This window comes from Chaetodon trifascialis, chromosome 6, assembly GCF_039877785.1.
Source record: "Chaetodon trifascialis isolate fChaTrf1 chromosome 6, fChaTrf1.hap1, whole genome shotgun sequence".
Taxonomy (NCBI): domain Eukaryota; kingdom Metazoa; phylum Chordata; class Actinopteri; order Chaetodontiformes; family Chaetodontidae; genus Chaetodon; species Chaetodon trifascialis.
The window spans coordinates 25,374,337-25,392,797 of record NC_092061.1 but is presented as its reverse complement, the minus strand read 5'-3'; positions in this window follow the sequence as shown (position 1 = coordinate 25,392,797).

The following is an 18,461-nucleotide window of genomic DNA, read 5'->3' as shown; positions in this document are numbered from 1 at the left end:
TAATCATGCTGAGCCTTTCCAGTACGCCCTTTTCATACCTAATCATGATACTATCACCTGTTACCAATGAACCTGTTTATAGAATACAAATGTCTATACAACAGGTCTCTGGACCCACCCACAATGGGGCACACATTAAATATCAAAACATATCAAAACTATTTTGGGCAAACAAAAAGCCCCATAGAGGAATGTTGCAGCTGTCAAAATCTAGAAAGGAGACTGTTGAAAAGCTGAGTGTGAAGGGTGAAAAACTAAAGCTCTGATGCACCATGACATCTACAGTGAGAGACTTCACTTTTATAGTTTGAAATTGAGACTGAGTTGAGAGTCTTTGTTCTCAGACATCATCAGCAAAAACACTAACAATGCACACAACTTATTCTCCAATGTTGGTAGGGTGACAAGCGTACCAACATCCCCCAAACTTCTTTCAATCAATAAAGGCAAAGATAAATGCTTCTGTTTTAAAAATTAAAAATTCAAACCATTAGTTCCAGGTGTTCTCTTCCAGTCCCTCTCCGAAAGTACTGATGTAATCATCCAGATTTTAATTCCTTAATATTAAACATGTTTGAACTTATCTTGGCTGTCCCAATGAGTCTGCAAGCAGTTCGGGAGGTTTATTGACTGGATCTCTAAACCCCTCACATTACCAGATAATCTCGGCCAAACATCAATACCGACCAAGGTCCAAGGCCAGATTTCTCCTCCGACAGTCAGGAGGAATCATTCACGTATAAATCAGCCAAAAACTCCTTTAATCTGAATATGGCTTTAATGCCATTGACTTCTTCAGTCTTGAAGAAACAGTGCAGCATCTTGCCTCATCAATGTGCTGCCCACAAACTTTCACTGCTTGGGAGCAGTCGTACTGAAAATAATTAACTCACCAACATCACTGACTGGCTATGCTCCAATAGATTGGAGTGCATTAACCAGATAATTGGTTGGATGAACCGCAACTTTCTCTTATTAAATAAAGACACAGCTGAGATTGTTGTCTTTGGTTGCAAAGAACAAAGGCTCAGAAGCAGAGGCACATTGAGACTACATTTTTGAAATTCATGTCTTCATCTCAAGTTGGTTAGACTACTGTAATGGTCTTTTCTTAGATGTCCCAAGAAAGCTCTCAGGCAGCTTCAGCTCATTCAGAATGATGTTGGCCCTCAACACCAAGAAGACCAAAGCACTCATTGTGGACTTCAGAAAAATAAAAGGCAGTACACACACCCTAATCTGTATCAACAGAACAGAGGTTGAATTTTTCTGTAAGTTTTCTCTGAGACCTTCAACACTTAGACCCTTGTCAAGGAGGCACACCAGCATCTCTTCTTCATGAGGAAATTGAAGAAAGTCCATCTATCTCCTCTGGTGAGTTCCGACTGCTGCACCACCGAGACCTTACCAACTACATACAGAATGGTATGGCACCTGGTCCTTGTCAGACGAGAAAGCATTGCAAAGGGTGTTGAAAACTGCCCTGTGCGTTGCCGGTTCTCCATCATTGAGCATTGTACAGCACAAGTGGTGTCTGCTAAGGGAGCACAGCATTACCAGGGACACGTCTTCCCCTGGCCACAGACTGCCCTCCTCTTCTCTGGGGGGTGCTACAAGAATCTTGGTTGCAGGACTAGCAGGCTCAGGAACAGCTTCTTCCCCTCAGCTGTCACCTGAACTCTGCACCACAGTGAAAGCCCAACTGCATGTTCTATTCCTTACCAATATACTGTACATTTCTACTTACTCTGGACTTTACTACTTTTTGCATTTCTGGTTAGATGGTGGATTGCATTTCAGTGTCTCCATGCTTATACTTTGCAATGCCAAATAAGTTGAATCTAAGTTAATCTAATTAGGTTTCTTATGAAATATATTTGCCAGTGGAAATTAGTGATGTGTAAATGTAATTTCAAGGACGGAAGCTTCAAGAAATGCTTTGTATTTTATGAATATCATAGTGAATAGTTTGCAAGGAAAGTCTTACAGATTACAGATATTTGGAACACAGTCAAATAGTAACTGTGGTGGGTTGCTTCCCACCTCAGATCATACATACAGTATATGTAATCAAAATTTGACCAGCCTCCCACATACACCTACATACTTGCACAGCAAAAGTTTAATCGGTGGTATCTTATTTAGTATACTTCACATGCCTGATTGGGCAAAGCAAATATTTAAATAATTTGACGTCGTATGGCCCCTGTATGGATGTCACACGTCCACTCGCTTGACTTGTACTATATCAGGTTTGCTGCTGATTAGTCTTTTTGATGGCCTTAAGGAGACATATTATCTCTGGCACCTTCACAGTGACTAGACGAGAGGTGTAAATTAGAAGTTTCGTATTTCCACCCCACACTAGGAGAACTGTCACAATGCTAAGAAAAGCTGACCAACACAAGTTAAGATTATGCTATCATACTTTCCAGTTCATATTTTCCTTTTGTTGGACTGTATTTGCTTCCACACACTCTTTGATTCTCATCCATCATTTTTTTTTATATAGCTTTTAAAAATGATTCAACATGGTTGCCTACTGTATATAATTAATCAGCTGGGGATTAAATTTCATTCATTCTGGTTGGAATCATATTCCCTTTGCTGCTGTCTCCCAAGATCTGCATGACCCAAAATAAAAAAGTTTGCAGTGTTAGTGCAAATAAGATATGGATATCAAATAAAACACATAGTTATTAATTTACAACAACTAATCTTCCATCCAGCCATCCATCATAAATATGTTCATCAGATTACAACTAAGCTATCTTTTTACCAGTGTCAAATGACACAAAATCCATCCTAAGGGTGCCAAAGTAACCTTTTAGATTCAGATAACTAATTCAGAGCATGATATGAAGGTCAGTGCTGATACAATCCTGCAAAGAGCTTATGGATAAAGTCCCATTTGGAGGGATTAATAATACAGCCAAGGTCAGAAAACTTCACAGATGCCCTGTCAAATGTGACTCTAGCCATGGAAGTGTTGATCAGTGGATCCACCACTTTGTTTCAGCCTGGAGCATTATCTACTATTGGATGGATTGCCATTAAGTTTTGCTCATAGTATCCAGAGGACGAATCCTACTGACATTGGTGCTTCCCTGACTCTTCGTCTAGCACCATGAGCAGGTGAAAATTTGTACTTCATCTAGTCAAATATCTCATCTTCTGCTCGATGGATTGAGACACAGTTTGGTTGAGATATCAGTCATCATCAGGTCAAAATCACAGTTTGTGCAGTGCTTTGGTTTATGACCAAATACCTGTCACTAACCTGACGTCCCCATCACCATCAGTTGTACTTTGTGGTTAGCACAAATGTTAGCATTACTAAGCTAAGCTGGTGATCCTGGTAAACATTGCCTACTAAACGTCAGCATTGTCACTGTGAGCATGATAACGTGCTGGTGTTAGCACAGCTGTATCTACACAGCCTCAGAGAGCTTCAGCAAGTGTCTAAATAATTTTGTCTGTGGCCAGCATATTTGTAATCATTGTTGTAGATGTACTACAGGTGCCGCTCTGGTTGACATTTTCAACATCAAAGGGTGTTAGACTGGTGTGAGGTCTAATAATTACTCTGAGAGTATAGTTTTGTTAAATGTATAACTGAATGAGATGTAAACCATCTGAAGCGCTATAGTTGTTAATAAATTGAAAACGTGAATTTATGCAAAACAAAAGATTAAAACTTGAAATAAGATGTAATTTTCTTGAACCTTCACAGCTCAAAATGAGGTGTTAAATCTGAGAGGAGGAGATGTAACAGATGTAATGTTCCTTGTAACCCCAAATAAAATAACATTTCAGTTTTTAACACTGTTAGAATAAGAAGTGTAAACCCTAGGGGCTACCAGCATTGTTAATGAGCCATATATGAGACATCTTGGCAGTTTACAGTGTATCATCTCACAGTATCATTTGATACAAGCACAGGAGGGTTGGCCTGGCACAGACAGGACACATGCGCCCATGCAGTATGTGCTGCTCCGTTAATTTTCCATAGACAGTATCAAGTATATATGGCATCCTCCGACTCCTCCCTCCTATTTAATTGAGTCGCACGCTACTAAATATGTGTCTTCTCTCTGTAAAGCAGGCCATTAAACATTCATGCTCTGCACTGTTGCTGCATCAGACTTGGCTGCACGAGTTCTCACTGCCCCCTGGTTGTTGTCGTTCCGTGAGGCCCAATGGGAATTAACCGCGCTCCACCATGCACTTCCTCTCCCATCTGACTCTGTCTCTATGGCTTGAGCCCATCGAAAGACTGTGAACGACAACAAGGGCAAAGCTTGCAGCCTCCAGGCACCTCACAGGCAAGAGATTTTCTCACCCTATCTCAGATCTTGATCTGCTTTCATACTTTAAGCTGCATGCTGCAAAAAAAAAGAAAAGGATGCCTGTGTAATTACCATACTCAGTGTGAACCAATTTGACCACGCGTGTGTGTAACCCCTGATGTGCACAGGGCAAACACTGCCTACAGTTTCACCACATGCATGCCATATATAACATGGATGTCAGTGTCATATACATTAACTTTGTGTGAGAGCATTTAACATGCACTGACATTAGCAATGAGTTGGACAACTTCATAAGTCTCGATGTAGTCAGGGAGGCCTGGTGTGGGATATATGGGCAATTAACCTTTAACCTTCAAACACATAAAACCAATTGAAATTACATTTCAAGGTGAGCATGTACTGAAGACTCGTGTACTTTACAGGATTGCCTGGTTCTGAAGGCGCCTGTGTATATTTATACTTCCTGTGACTGAGGGCGACCTCCTGCTCAGCTTAATGGGGTTAGACAGAGGCATTGGGTAGGAGGTCAGAGAGGGCAATCTTCTTTGAATCCATCCAGAGGGCAAATGAAATTGTTTGGACGTGAGCTCAGGTTATAATAACTCATCTGATCAAGAGTTTTTTGTTGTTTGTTACGTGCTCTAGCAGGAAGGAACTGAGATGGCTCAGACCATCTTAAGTCTGACACACACTTCACAGGGGAACAGAGAAATTGCATGTGGTCAAAATGACGGTATCATTTGAATTGACATCAGTCTCTCCTGAAACACATGAATAAAGATGAACTGAAACCATGGACCAATTCCTTTTTTGTTGTAATGGGTGTGGGAAGTCATGTGCACCATTGATTGTGCTTATCCCATTTCCATATGAAGCATGAATCAGTTTGCCTGGCAGTTTAAAGCTGAGTGTCATCATTAAGTGCATTGAAGATCATGCCTATCTCGCCACAAACTAAGCATTTACCAGCATTACCTCCCCTGCTCCTGTCAGAATGTTAATGTTGATGTTGATTAACTTCTCGCCTCGACTGCTGGCATAGAAATCAGGCATCAGACACCCATTAATCCCTCATGAATTTTAAATGGGTCTACGCAAAAACAAAATTCGTCGTAATGGTGCCGATTTTGAAAGCCTGAAGCTAAATGTCACCCAAAAGAACAGCCAAAAGACAAAAATGCAAATAATTTAATAATGGGGCATCAATCAGGTCTAATGAAACCAATCCAACCTTATTCAAAAGCTGAGAATGAAAGAAATTTTTATTGACTCTACAGCACTTTTTTTAAGTTTTGGGGTAAATGTGATTGTTATTCAAACATTTGTGACAATTTTATTGGTTTAATATTGAGGTTATGTCTACTAGTGCAACATGATGCACTATTGTTGATGATGTAGCAGTTTTCAAGTGCCTGTTTCATAGGATTTTTAATGCTGTCAGCTCAGTTTTCTACTAATTCCTACGATTGTATTTCATATAGTTTGACTCCAGCAATATTACATGTGAAGATTCACAGTTCACTTGCCATTAGGAACGACTAAGTCTGTGAAAACTGTATTATGTTTTCTGTGGCTGTGTAGGAAGCCTTCCAGAGTCATCAGGGTTATCTTGGCTTCAGAGTGCACTGAAACTTTTAACAAAACGCTTGGACGTGTATCTTAAATGACATGCTGGGAAATGTAGGGAATATACATGTAGCCCAGTTGGAGCCACCACTTTCATCCAGACTAAATTATCTCAACGACTGAATGGATTGCCATTTTGTTCAGACATTTAGGATTTTTAAAAGAGATCTGGCTTTCAGAAGTGCCATTTTCAGGGTCACTAGTTCTCTTAAGGGGTGGATTAGCAGATGGTGGTGATTGTGTGTATGGAAAACTGAGATTATTAAAATTCATGCCAGAAGTTTGTTTGGTGTAATGTCTGGTGGCCATTACAACAGGAATTATTGAGGAAGAGCTCGGGGTGTCACTGTGAACTGAGAAGAAGAACTGAGAGAGGCCTTAAAAGGTCAAGAGGGGCTTTGCAGGAGCACAAGGTCAGATATATGTTGCCAGAATAAATAAATTCAATTCAATTTTATTTAGAGCCTAATCACAACACCAAAGCATGCATGAGAGTATGTATAAGAAAGGTTCAAGGCCAACCCAGCAATCCAGCCTGTCAACCAGCAACCTGCCATTTTAAACAGCTCCAGAAGTTTTAAAGATGGAGGAAACAGACATCTATCATCTCCTCCTTTAAGATGAGTTCAGCATTTTGCATTTGACTGCAAACGAATACTTTTCGCCTCTATCCTCTGACTCGCCCCCCTCAAGTCTGCATGGCGACTCCAACTGTGTAATTATGGCCTCGTTCTGTGTGCTCAGTGACTGTGTTTATGTGTTACAGCTGACACTTCAGCTCATCTCCATGCTGATAGCTCCAGTTGGAGCTGCACACACACACACACACACACACACACACACACACACCAGCTCTCTCACCCGCAATGATTAAACTGCGCCACATGACAAAAGGCGCTGCTGGCATCTAAACAGCAATTAAAGTGAAAATGGCCATGTCAAATCCAACAACACATATTTCTGTTTGTCAAGATAATTGTAACCATCATGGTGGTCTGGCAATGCTCGGCTCAGGCGGAGAAGACACAGTGGGTGGAGGAAGGATGACAGAGGAGGAGAATACAGGGGGAAGGAGAGGAACGAGCATTACAGCATTAGATTACCAACAGCAGCAATAGAAATATCTGTCAAATTAGCCTGTATTGCTGGTCCCAAGGCCATGAGCATTCACCAGTAATACATTCTGTAACCTTTTTACCCATGATTCCATAAATGCGTCTGAATGGGTTTGAAACCTGTTGCTAGAGAGGGGCTCTGGGGCCTGGTGCCAAGCCATCACAGAGGTGCTGTGATTTAATACGCTGACTGGCAGCAGTAATCATTGACAAAAACTGGTCCTGTGCTGGGTCCTTGAAAGCGCCATCCAGGATGTAACAGAGCAACAATGACCTCGTCACTTTCCCACCAGCTGCTTTTCCTTTAAACTCTAAGTTAAAGTGAAGTAGCGGTTTGAAACATAAGCGACTGAGAGGCCTTTGCTTCAGTGTCACAAAGAGTCATAGCCCTCTAACATGATGCTACTAATGATTCTTTTTAGCTCTTTGCTTGAGCTTTGCACCCTTTTTTCAGCTTTTCCCTGCCTCACATTTATTCATTCAGGTCACCATACGCAGTCGTTTTTTTAATGGCCACCAAGCAACACCATTAAAAGTTCAGTGCTTTGTTAAAATCCCACTGAGGGGAGAGTGACACTCATTCATTGCTTACGTGTACCCCTTTCTAATAAAGCACCATTAAAGGTTTAAATGTTGTAACTAATGCCTTGATTAGTGGTTAATAAATGGTTTATTAATGCTTTATACAAGGGCCTCATTTCCACTGCGGATTCAGGGGACATGTCCCCCTGACCACTCTTCCAGTTTAAAGATGATGTCCTCATAAATATTTGTCAACAGTATCGCGCTGCCAAAATCTAGACTCGAGGTGAGCCGATCAACATGTTGATATGTTAATGTGGGTTGTGTTGTTACCATGTTTGGCTGTGACTAAGCTTTACAAGCAGCAGTGACTGATGTGTGGCCTTTTCTGCCCCAGGGTCCGACAGATGCTGCTGTGCTACCCACTGATTAGTAAGGGTTGTAACTGCAGCCTGAGAAGAAGACCTGCAGGTGCTGGTCAGGACTGTAAAAGGGCTAAAACATCTGTGCAGTTCATATTTATTCACCATCCTGCTGCTGCTGAATAAGTATCAACTGGTTAATACCACACTGGTCTGTCCAAAGCCGAGTGGATTTGCTTCATTTCTGCCTCCACACAAGTATGCATGAAGATGTTTTGCCCATTACCAGAACTTCATTCATTATTGTACTGTACTGTAATACTATCTTTTATCGTGTATTTATGTCATTCCTCTGAGGTGAGTTTGGACTGAAAATCAAATAAATGATTTAAATGAAATGTGTAATATCATATTTAGGGTTCATATATCAGACATTTTTCTAAAGTAAGTACTATTTCTTTAGTTTCTGGGGATTTCCACTGATGTTGATTTAAAGGGGTGATACATAGTATTAAGAAATTAAACAACATCGTTGCTCTTCAACGACCCCTTAATTGCACAATATATATTCAAAGTAAAGGTTAGAATCATTTGAGATTGAATCTCTTGAGCACAGACAGTCTCAACAGATTTGTTTGCGCTCTGTTGTCAATGAGTTGTTGGTTATCACACGTTTTTAAAGTGCATCTTGTTGTGATGCTGGGTATAATAGAAAATGAGTCAGAGTGTAGTTTCTCCTTTCAGCATATCAAAGCATTGTTTTCCCTTTTCTCCAGCAAGCATCAAACACAGTGACTCATAAGCTTGGTGTTTGTTCTGGACTTTTTCCCCCTGTGTCTATCTGTTTAGCTTTGCTCATGACAAATTGCGGAATTAACAGAAAAACAATGACCACTGGAATCTGAACAAAGCACAATGTAAAGAATTTGCATGCCAAATGGAGAGAAAATAGTTCTGGCTGCTGGATGCAAACACAGGAAGTGCCATTCTTTCCTCACAGGGAGCTCTTTTGTTTATTGTTCCACCCAGAGGGCAACGCATGCTTGTATTATGCTCTTGTTTTATTTGCAGCAATTTATCATTGTCGTGCTGCAGGACAAGAAAAGTATGTCTTTAGTCAATGTTAACTTAATTCCAGTCAGGGCTTTGGTGGCATATGCGCACTCCAAAGGAATAAAGGTGAAGTATATGTATTGACCACTAGGTGGGGCCATAATCCAAAGAAACAGATACCCACCTTTGCAGCATTGATAGTGTTACTTCATAGTACATAGTGTCAAGAAAGAAAGAAAGAAAGAAAGAAAGAAAGAAAGAAAGAAAGAAAGAAAGAAAGAAAGAAAGAAAGAAAGAAAGAAAGAAAGAAAGAAGGGGGTTAAGCCATAACCTCTGGGAGGTTATGGCTTTTATTATATATGTATTTCTACATACACATTTGTACTCAAAGACACAAATAAAAGCCAGATATGAATATGTGATTGAATTCCTACCCGGAAGTTTTCACCTGAAGACTTTCATAGCTTTAATTCTTTAATTAATCTTTATCTATCTTTAATTTAATAACTTTTAAAAAGAACAAATGATGCATACAGTGAGTGTGGAGGTAACGGTGGAGAGAAATGAGAACAATATCTTGCAAATAAGTTGCATGATTTTCAGACAAACATTAGCAAACCTGTTGCTGTGCTGGAACACCAGATGGCGCTCTCCTCTTTACAGCACAATGGAAGCGCTCTGCACCTTCCCCTGTCCCTCAGTCCAAATGCCAATTAGCCTGAGAGGGATGAATCTCACTCCAGCCTCCTCACAGACGTCATTGTGATGTAAATGATAGTAGGGGAAAAGTCACAAAATGACACCTTTGCAAAAAGATAGTTTCTTCCACTGTTGATCCAATATTTGGATGTTCATATAGACTATGTTGTAGTAATATGAACTTTCAACAAATTAAAATGTAAACAAAATGTATTTATGTGTAACATAAAGATGTTCCAAAAGGGCTCTGTTTCTGATGATAAACACAGCAGGTTACAGCGACTTTCAGCTGACTCAAATGTCACTCCAAACGCAAGCTGGATCCTGATCTTGCCTTCTTTACACAGATCACTAACACACAACAAGGTGATGCAACAGCACAGAACATAGGACACGTGTTCCATTTTCATGCAAAATCGAGACAACTGGTTAGAACCAGTTTTCAGGCCTCCATGTGGATGCCTGCAGTAATCTCAAACCTCTCATCTCAGTGTTTGACCTGCTCCAGGTAGTAGACAAGCCCCAGCGAGTCAGCAGCCACACAAAGAAGGTCACACTTATCTCTTTCTCTGTCAGCTTCTCTTTCATTCACTTGCCAACAGTCCCTTCTCCTCCATGCTCTGGCTAACTTACAGCAAATAGATCCAAGTAATTACCACACCAGCCAAACAGACGGTGCGTGAAAGCTCCTCATGGCTTGGGATGATGCGGAGGAAGGTTACAGACAAAGAATCCTGCAAAAAACACTTGCCATAAACTGAAAAGTCTGTCATATTTAATTACTGAAAGCATAATTTGGGCAAAGTAATGCTAAGCATCAACTTAATGTCACACTGCAGCCAGTGAAGCTGCCCATGAGCGCTGAACTGTGTGCTGAACAAGCTGACCTCCAGCGCTGTGACATAACTCCAGTAAATGAATGACTCATAATTGTTGGCAGTAATAAGCTTAGTGTTACTAACTTCTTGCGGCACCTGTGTGTTCTCAGCTCTCTAAATCTGACCCACAGTGCATAACTCCTTCATCATCTGAAGGAATGGAGCCAGTGATGATGCATGAGTTTGATCTTTCAGCCTGGTTATTGATGCATAAAGCTGAGCAGGATTTGGACAACGGTGATCTCTAACTGTCCCCTTACAAGACTTTTAAATAGAGCATACACCTTAGCAAGCACTTCTCAGCGGGTCTGAACACTGAATACGGGAACAATGCTCTAAAAATGAAGCTTTCCAAGGAAATAATCACAGAATTGCCAATAAAACACAAAACTCAGCCTGCTCAGTAGAGGTTACTGCTTTGTGTATGGTGCGGTACGTCTGTTCTGGCCGGCTGACAGCTGATCTGCTTATAGGCTTTACTGTAGGTGCCAGGCTGCCTGGATAAAGCAGTGTGCGGTGTGGTGTGCTCTGCTATGCTCTCTCCAGCTCCCTCTGATTTGACCCACACGGTTAATCTGAACAGGTTTGAAGCCAGTTCCGTGGAAGCCAACCTCGTCCAAGCACATGCAGGCAGATACTCTGTAGGTTTTACGCACTGTTGTTGTTGAGTATGCTGATCCAGCATTAAAGCTCTCTCCCTGCAGCCTAAAAGCCTCCTGTGTCCTCGGCTCACTTTTTGACTGGCAGGGTTATGCTGGAGAAACTAAACCAAAGTGATGAACAAAGACCATTTTTATCTGAAGATATTTTAATAAAAAATAAAAATGTCAAACTCACTAGAGGAAAAGTCAGAGGATCACCAAAGTCAGTAAAATTCATCCTCTAGGAACCATGAATATCTTTTTTTTAATGACAATCCTTCCTGTAGTTGTTGAGATATTTCAGTCTGGTCTAAAATGGCGCACATTCAGGCAGATCAACATTGCTATTTCTAGATCCATTGTGCTAGCTCAGCTAAAAATATGTCAATTGATGTGTGAAATTGAGGCAAAGGTATGTTTAAATCTAACCCTCCTTTGATAACAGAGCTTTTGCAGCAGTATTTTTCATTTTCTTTAAATGAAGTACTTGTATTCAAGACTTTCAAGTGTTGTTCTTTAAATTTTGTACTGCAAATGATTTTGAAAGAAACTAATTTTTCATTTTAGAAAGACATACTTCAGTGATTTTATTTTCATCTCTACAAGAACATAAAAGTCCTAAGTCTATTTTAGGGTTGAATTATTCACAGCCACTATTGACATTGACACTGTACTGACACTGAAAAACTCTCAAATGAATGTATGAGGAAAACATGGCAACACTGACACAAAAAATGAGTTCAGGGCATATGATAAGAACTGTGATTTATTTTGTTGTCTATATGCAATGCATGAAATAGCTTGTGGATTGAAACTTCTTCCTATTCCAGCTGCAAAGAGGAATACAGGAGAGGTCAATGTCATTCTACTACATCTGACTGCCTGCTGTACTGACCCCATTAAGGACCCTCTCACAGCAATTTACTCCTTGTACCAGTCATACTCTCATCATGTGGCTTTGCTGGTTTGCCAAAGCCTTCATCTCCACTGCTGCACTGAGCTGACATCAGTAGCCAGATTAAGAGCTCTTATTGCCCACCACCACAGGCTAACAACTACCAGCTGCCTCCCTCTCGTTCTGATTGTCACAGTGATCTTGATTATAGGTTAGGATAAATACCACCTTTCACATCTTAGCAGCAGCAGAAGAACAGAACAGAGGAGGGAGGACGGAATATATTTGAGCAGGGTTCTGAAAACAGACCCAATGGTTTTGCCATTTGTCAGCGCTCAACTGCAGGAGACATTGAGAAAAAATATCTTGCTTTACATTCTTTCTGCTAATTCTATTTCTTTCTCTTTCTTTCAGGGCTGACAGACAGAACAGGCATAACCCACATTTTAGGTCAAAAGGAGGATTTAGCTACAACATGTATGTGTAGAGAGTATGTTGCTCTAGCACTTTGGTCCAGAGTGAAGTATCTCCACTGCTACGGTGTGGGTTTGGTCCAGACATTCATGGTCCCCAGAGGATGTTAATGTTGTAGATCTCCTGATATTTTATCTTCTCTCACTACACTGGATACATCTAAAACTAAAGATTTTAAAGATGCTATAACTAATATCTTTATCAACAGTGATCACATGATGGAGAGAGAGAAAGAAGAATTGGACGGACAATCCCCTTTATTTGTCACACAATTTCATGCACATACACACACACGACATGCAAGTTGGTGAAACTTGTCCTCGCATTTATCCCATCCTGGTTGTCCTTCCTCCGTGGTGGGCCACCATCCGACCGGCTCCCCGGGGACCCAGTTCCCGTTCATCAGGTGGTGATCTTCTTGCATGTTTTTAGTGGGGGTTATTAAGGAGGAAACCTTACATGCAAACTCTACACAGAAAGGCCCCTTTCCTCAAGCAGCAGGCACTGGAGGCATGGTGGAGGGCATGCCCCCCCCCCCCCCCCCCCAGTGCCCACAGCGAGTTCGAGATTCGAACCTGGGACCTTCTAGCTGTGAGGCGACAGTGTTATCTTAACTGTTTTTGGTTCACATTCACGACTCTCATTGCGTCATTTTTGTTTTCAGAGAAAAATAAAACTAGAGTGTACACTATCTTCCCATCACCAACAGCACACAAGTTAGCGACTAGCTAGTGAACACAGTGGAGCAGTTGAACTATATCTGCAGAGCTTGTGAATAAAAACTGTGCTACACAACAACTTAAAAGGAGGATAAAATACAACATTTTAGTAAAAGAAATCAAAATACAGAAAAAAAAATCTGTTAGTGTAGGCGATGAAATAGAGTATGATGTACAGCCTAGACTGACGAAAGTTGAGCCTAGTTTGGCAATACTGGATCTGAGGGTCTAAACTGGAGACAATAGGTTATAAATTCCTTTGATTTCTTTTTGGTTTTTGTCCAACTAGTGGTAGAAAGAGGAATGTTGTGTCCAACTTCTTTTTTTCTGTTGGAGCATTACTAAGACATGCTAGCATGATAATAGAATTGGCGCCGATTTTAAGCCATATTAATAGCTTGGCTGTTGGTATGGCAAAGTCTATTGGATGGTCCACCTCTAGACTGAAAGATCTTGACAACTATTGGAAGGACTGCCATGTACAGATGTGTTATATGATCCAACACCTGCACAATGTGCTTTTACTGTACTTTATGTTTAACTAATAAATGTTAGCATGTTAACACGGCAAATTAGGATAGACAGGTAGAGTACACATTACACCTACTAAACACCAACATGCTAACATTATCATTATGAGCGTATTACCATGCCAACACAAGCATTTAGCTCACTGCTGTACTGAATTATAGCCTTGTTGCTGCAGACTCTTAATCTTACTGATTTGTATCTTGCTGTAACATTAAATTATCAAAGGTGATATATATATATGTGTGTGTGTGTGTGTGTGTGTGTGTGTGTGTGTGTGTGTGTGTGTGTGTATGTATATACACACACAGAGAGAGAGAGAGAGAGAGAGAGAGAGAGAGAGAGAGAGAGAGAGAGAGAGATGTATGTCCTGCAATGAAGCTTTGATCATTGTAATGAGCATAACATCTGGACAAATGTCATTCTGAACTTCGAAGGGTTCAGTCTCAGGCCACTGAGAGAGCCATTGTGTCTGAAAAAGTACCTATGAAATGTGTCTAATGACGTGTGAGATCGCAGAGCAGATATGACCTGATTTTATTGTAAGATAATGGGAAGAAGTAAATGATGCACAACATATCACAAGTGAACAAAGGGCATTGTCCCTTTGAAAATTACTGGGATGTCTATTATGTTGCATGCCATAATGAACTAAGCCAAACAGCTGTTTAAGACATTATCACAAAGGTAGAGTATGGACATACACCAAAGGCGGAGCAAAGCGTGACTGCAGCAGACAGACTACATATCTGCCCTCCCAGTGGCGTAACGCCTGACGTTTGCCCGCTCCGATATGGATCAGCTACAGAGCAATTGAGCCTTATCAGTTTCCTTTTTCTTTCTCAAGTTCCCGTGTCAGCAGATGGATGTTGGGCAGGTCTGTGTGTTTGGAAGCAGCTATTGTTATGCTCATGTCACTGTGGAACTGTGAATATGAACATTTGTTTGAGAGCAATATCCAGAGAGGCTGAGGATGTAAACAAACAGACTTTTTGTTCAGCCCGGTCCCAGTCAGAGCACTTGCATTACATTACATTAGTACAAATGTTGCTATGTTTGTGTGTAGGTATGTAGTAACCAGAGTGGCAAATTTTGTTGCCAACTTTTTCATGTCTGTCATCAGAGATTGTTCTACTGTCTACAGTGCACAAGGACATGTTTGTGCAATGGTACATTTTAAAGTGCTTCAGTGTCAGTAGACAGGGTTGCAGTGAAGACTGTTTCCTCAATAGTTTTCATGTTGTTTTCCTGCTCTGCTGCAGAGTTTTGACAAGCTCACGTTTTATTCAGGTGCATTTCACTTAATTTCCCTTGAGAAATGAATCTTTCACAATATTCCAAGTCTATATCATATCATGTCTCCTCGCAGAGAGCATGGGCCTTCCAGTCTGAAAATACACACACACAAGTTCATAGTTTTACCTTGTGCAAATTGCATGGTTTAACAATCTTCTGACTAAAAACTAATTTGCGAGAGAAAATGAGAGATATTCAAAATGAAAGTTAACAAGATGTCCTTTCATTTTGGAGACGTGTTAGGTAGGCGTCTGACGGGTCACTGAGTGGCTCGTGTGTGTGCTGTTGTTAGTTGAAGTGTGTACAGCAATAATCTCACTTTCCACGATAAGTGATTTACAGGCCAGAGTCCAGTAAACCTGAGAAAGCCTTCAAAATTCACCTGCACTTACTGCCCTATTACACATTATCTGTCTGCCACATTTTACCAGCCAAGCACTTTGATCTGTGCTATATCAGTGTTGGCCAGCAGTATCTGTTAAGTGCTCTCGGCACACTCATAAGGATGTTATCGGTGACAGATTGCACTTGACCAGCTGAGAGTGTCGAGCCTTTGCTCTGCACCCACATCCAGTCGTTCTATCATACATTTATTGCTGTGCCTTAGTTCAGCTGGAAGCCTAACCCGTGCTTTGGAGATAGGCTGCAGCTATTTGTTATTCCTCCCCATCTATGATAAAATGAAGCAAATGGAATATAAAATAATATCTTTGGGAGATATGGGTGATTTTCGCATCACCAAAAAATCAGTCAGTACAACCATAAGTACTGTATAAAATAGACTTTAAGTTCAAGGGGGATTCCCATCGTCTAACTGACCATCAATAGGCTGAACATGTTTGTATGCTGACACAGGGGGTTTTACAATCCAGTGTCGTTACAAAACTGCACAAACTGATGTCAACGCCCAGAAATAAGCAGTCAAATGCATAGATAAAACAAAGTCTTGATATATAAATAGGAGCTGAGGTCTGCTATTGTTTCTAGGCTTGCACTTCCTCCTTCTCCGGGCCATGGATCAGCTGCACCTGCAGGGCAAGAGACAGGAGGAGAGGGTGGAGGTGTGGGGGTTGGCGGGTTGGCAGACTGAACAGGACAAAAGGAGTGAGGGGCAGAACAATGGCAAGGCCTTGCGGTGGAACTGGAGCGAGACAGCATGTCTGCAGGGCCGCCGGCCGCCCAGCCCCAGAAGGAACCTCCAGCGCCACACAGGAAAGGGCTTTCTCCAGAGCTGCCTACAACACACACACACACACACACACTTACAGAAAATACAAACACATACTGATACAGACAAATGTGAACAATAGAGGCCCCTATCCTGACCAAGCCCTGGACATGACTCTGTTGTAACTCCAGGGACTCATCTCACACAAACTCAAAGAACAGACAGTTCTGGCAGGGAGACTTACAGTTACAAAGGCAGAGGTTACTGAAGGTCAGAACATTTCGTAGAAGATCCAGCTCTGGGGCTTACTCGCTGTCTGCTTACACAGCACTAACTCTCAAAGGTGCTCAGGATTATGACCAGATAAGGCCAGTTCCTGTCATTTATCTCAAAATTCAAGTAAACCAACATTTGAAATATGAAGCTGCACAGCCAGTATGACCTCGATCATACTGGTCATCTCAAAGCATCACTATCAGCTATCAACAAACTGTTCTGTTAGAAATCATGTGCCACTTGATGCTTCATATTGTATCAAATGGGTGATAAGATTGAAAGGTAGTGAGCAAGTGTTCTCTGTTCCTCTATACTCGAGGCCATTCATGGTTTGTGCTGGAAACTGGAAAGTATATGCAAAACAAAAAGGAATTCGGTGGTTTGCAAATAAAAGACTTGTAGTTTTTGCTACAGTTTGAGCAGGCTGGCAGGGTCAGCAGTGTCAGCTTATTGGTTTAGCACCACCAGGCCCACCTCTTTGATCCACACTGAGATATCTAACAATTAACTATTAAATGGATTGCAATGAAATTTGGAACAAAGAATCATGACCTCATGATGAATTGGGACTTTGGCAATCAATCAACATTTCATTTAAAACTCAATAATTGAGGCCACAATGTCCCCAGTTTGCTTCCGGTCTGTGCTGCATGTCTTTTCTTATCTCTCTCTCTGGCTCGTTTTCTGTTGTCTAGCTATTGAGGCTAAGGTTGCTCACAGTGACGAACCTACAGAGAATTATCACTTGAATATGCAACTCCCCTCACTATTTTTAACAGGGAATGTGGAAATGTGCAGGTATATATCTTTAGGGACTGCATGGGGCCCCTAAATCACCCATTTTGCTTTTTTTTTTTTTTTTTTTTTTTTCATTGTCAAGGGCATATGACATCTGATTGTGTCTTTCAATCATGCATTTCATGGCTTCCCATCTGAGACTTTTTTTAAAGTGCAAAAATGACAAAATTGATTGGGACAAAAAAAAACTATGCAATTCTCAAAGTTCAGCAAAAATATTTCATAGAATTCATTTTTTACTGGTAAATTTCAGATATGTACATAAAATCTTAAATGTTAACAAAAGCCTTCATGTCTGATTTGACATGTTTTGACCCTATAGTGCATTATGTGTCACTGTTTAGCACTCCGACCCACAATGACAGGCAACTCTTTTCAGTGAAAAAGCTTTAAAAATCCATTGGACACATGCTACTCAGCCCCAAACAGAAGACAGACACAATGAGAGACCGGCTGTGAACATGGTGGATAATTTAGTAGATAAAAAGCCAGGTATTTCTCTCAGAAGATGGTAGAGTTAAAAAACAGAGTTAAACACTGGACTAACATTGGTCAGGTGGCCACAAACATGACTCCAAATTAATGACAATGCTGCTCTGTAACTGCTTATTGCGTAAATAAGCACGTCTGCCAAGTATCATCTATGATAATATGTCAATGTTGCCTTCACTTGTTTCTGCTACCCCCAAGGCATGAAAATGGAACCAGTTATTGCAGCTTTAATAAAGGCACAAAAATCCCAAAAACACATTGAGCTAAGAGGGAGAATATATCAAAAATTGTATGATAGCATGTTAATTGTCATTGTGTGCCTGTTAGCAACTGTTAGCATGGCTGTAGACTCTTTTTCATGTTTTATGTGTTTTGAGTCTTGTTTTGTTTCAGATCCTTTGAGCTTCATACTTTTGGTTTACATCCATCCTGTGAAACTGGTTTTAGCTTGTTTACCTCTTGTTTTGAAGAAGTTGCTCTCACCATTTGGTCACTGAACAAACAGACTCACAGTAGAGTGTTTGACAGGACTTTGAGGAATATGCCAGAAGCAGTTTAGTTCATGTACAGGTACAGGGTCTGCAGTCTCACTTGATGAAAGTTTAA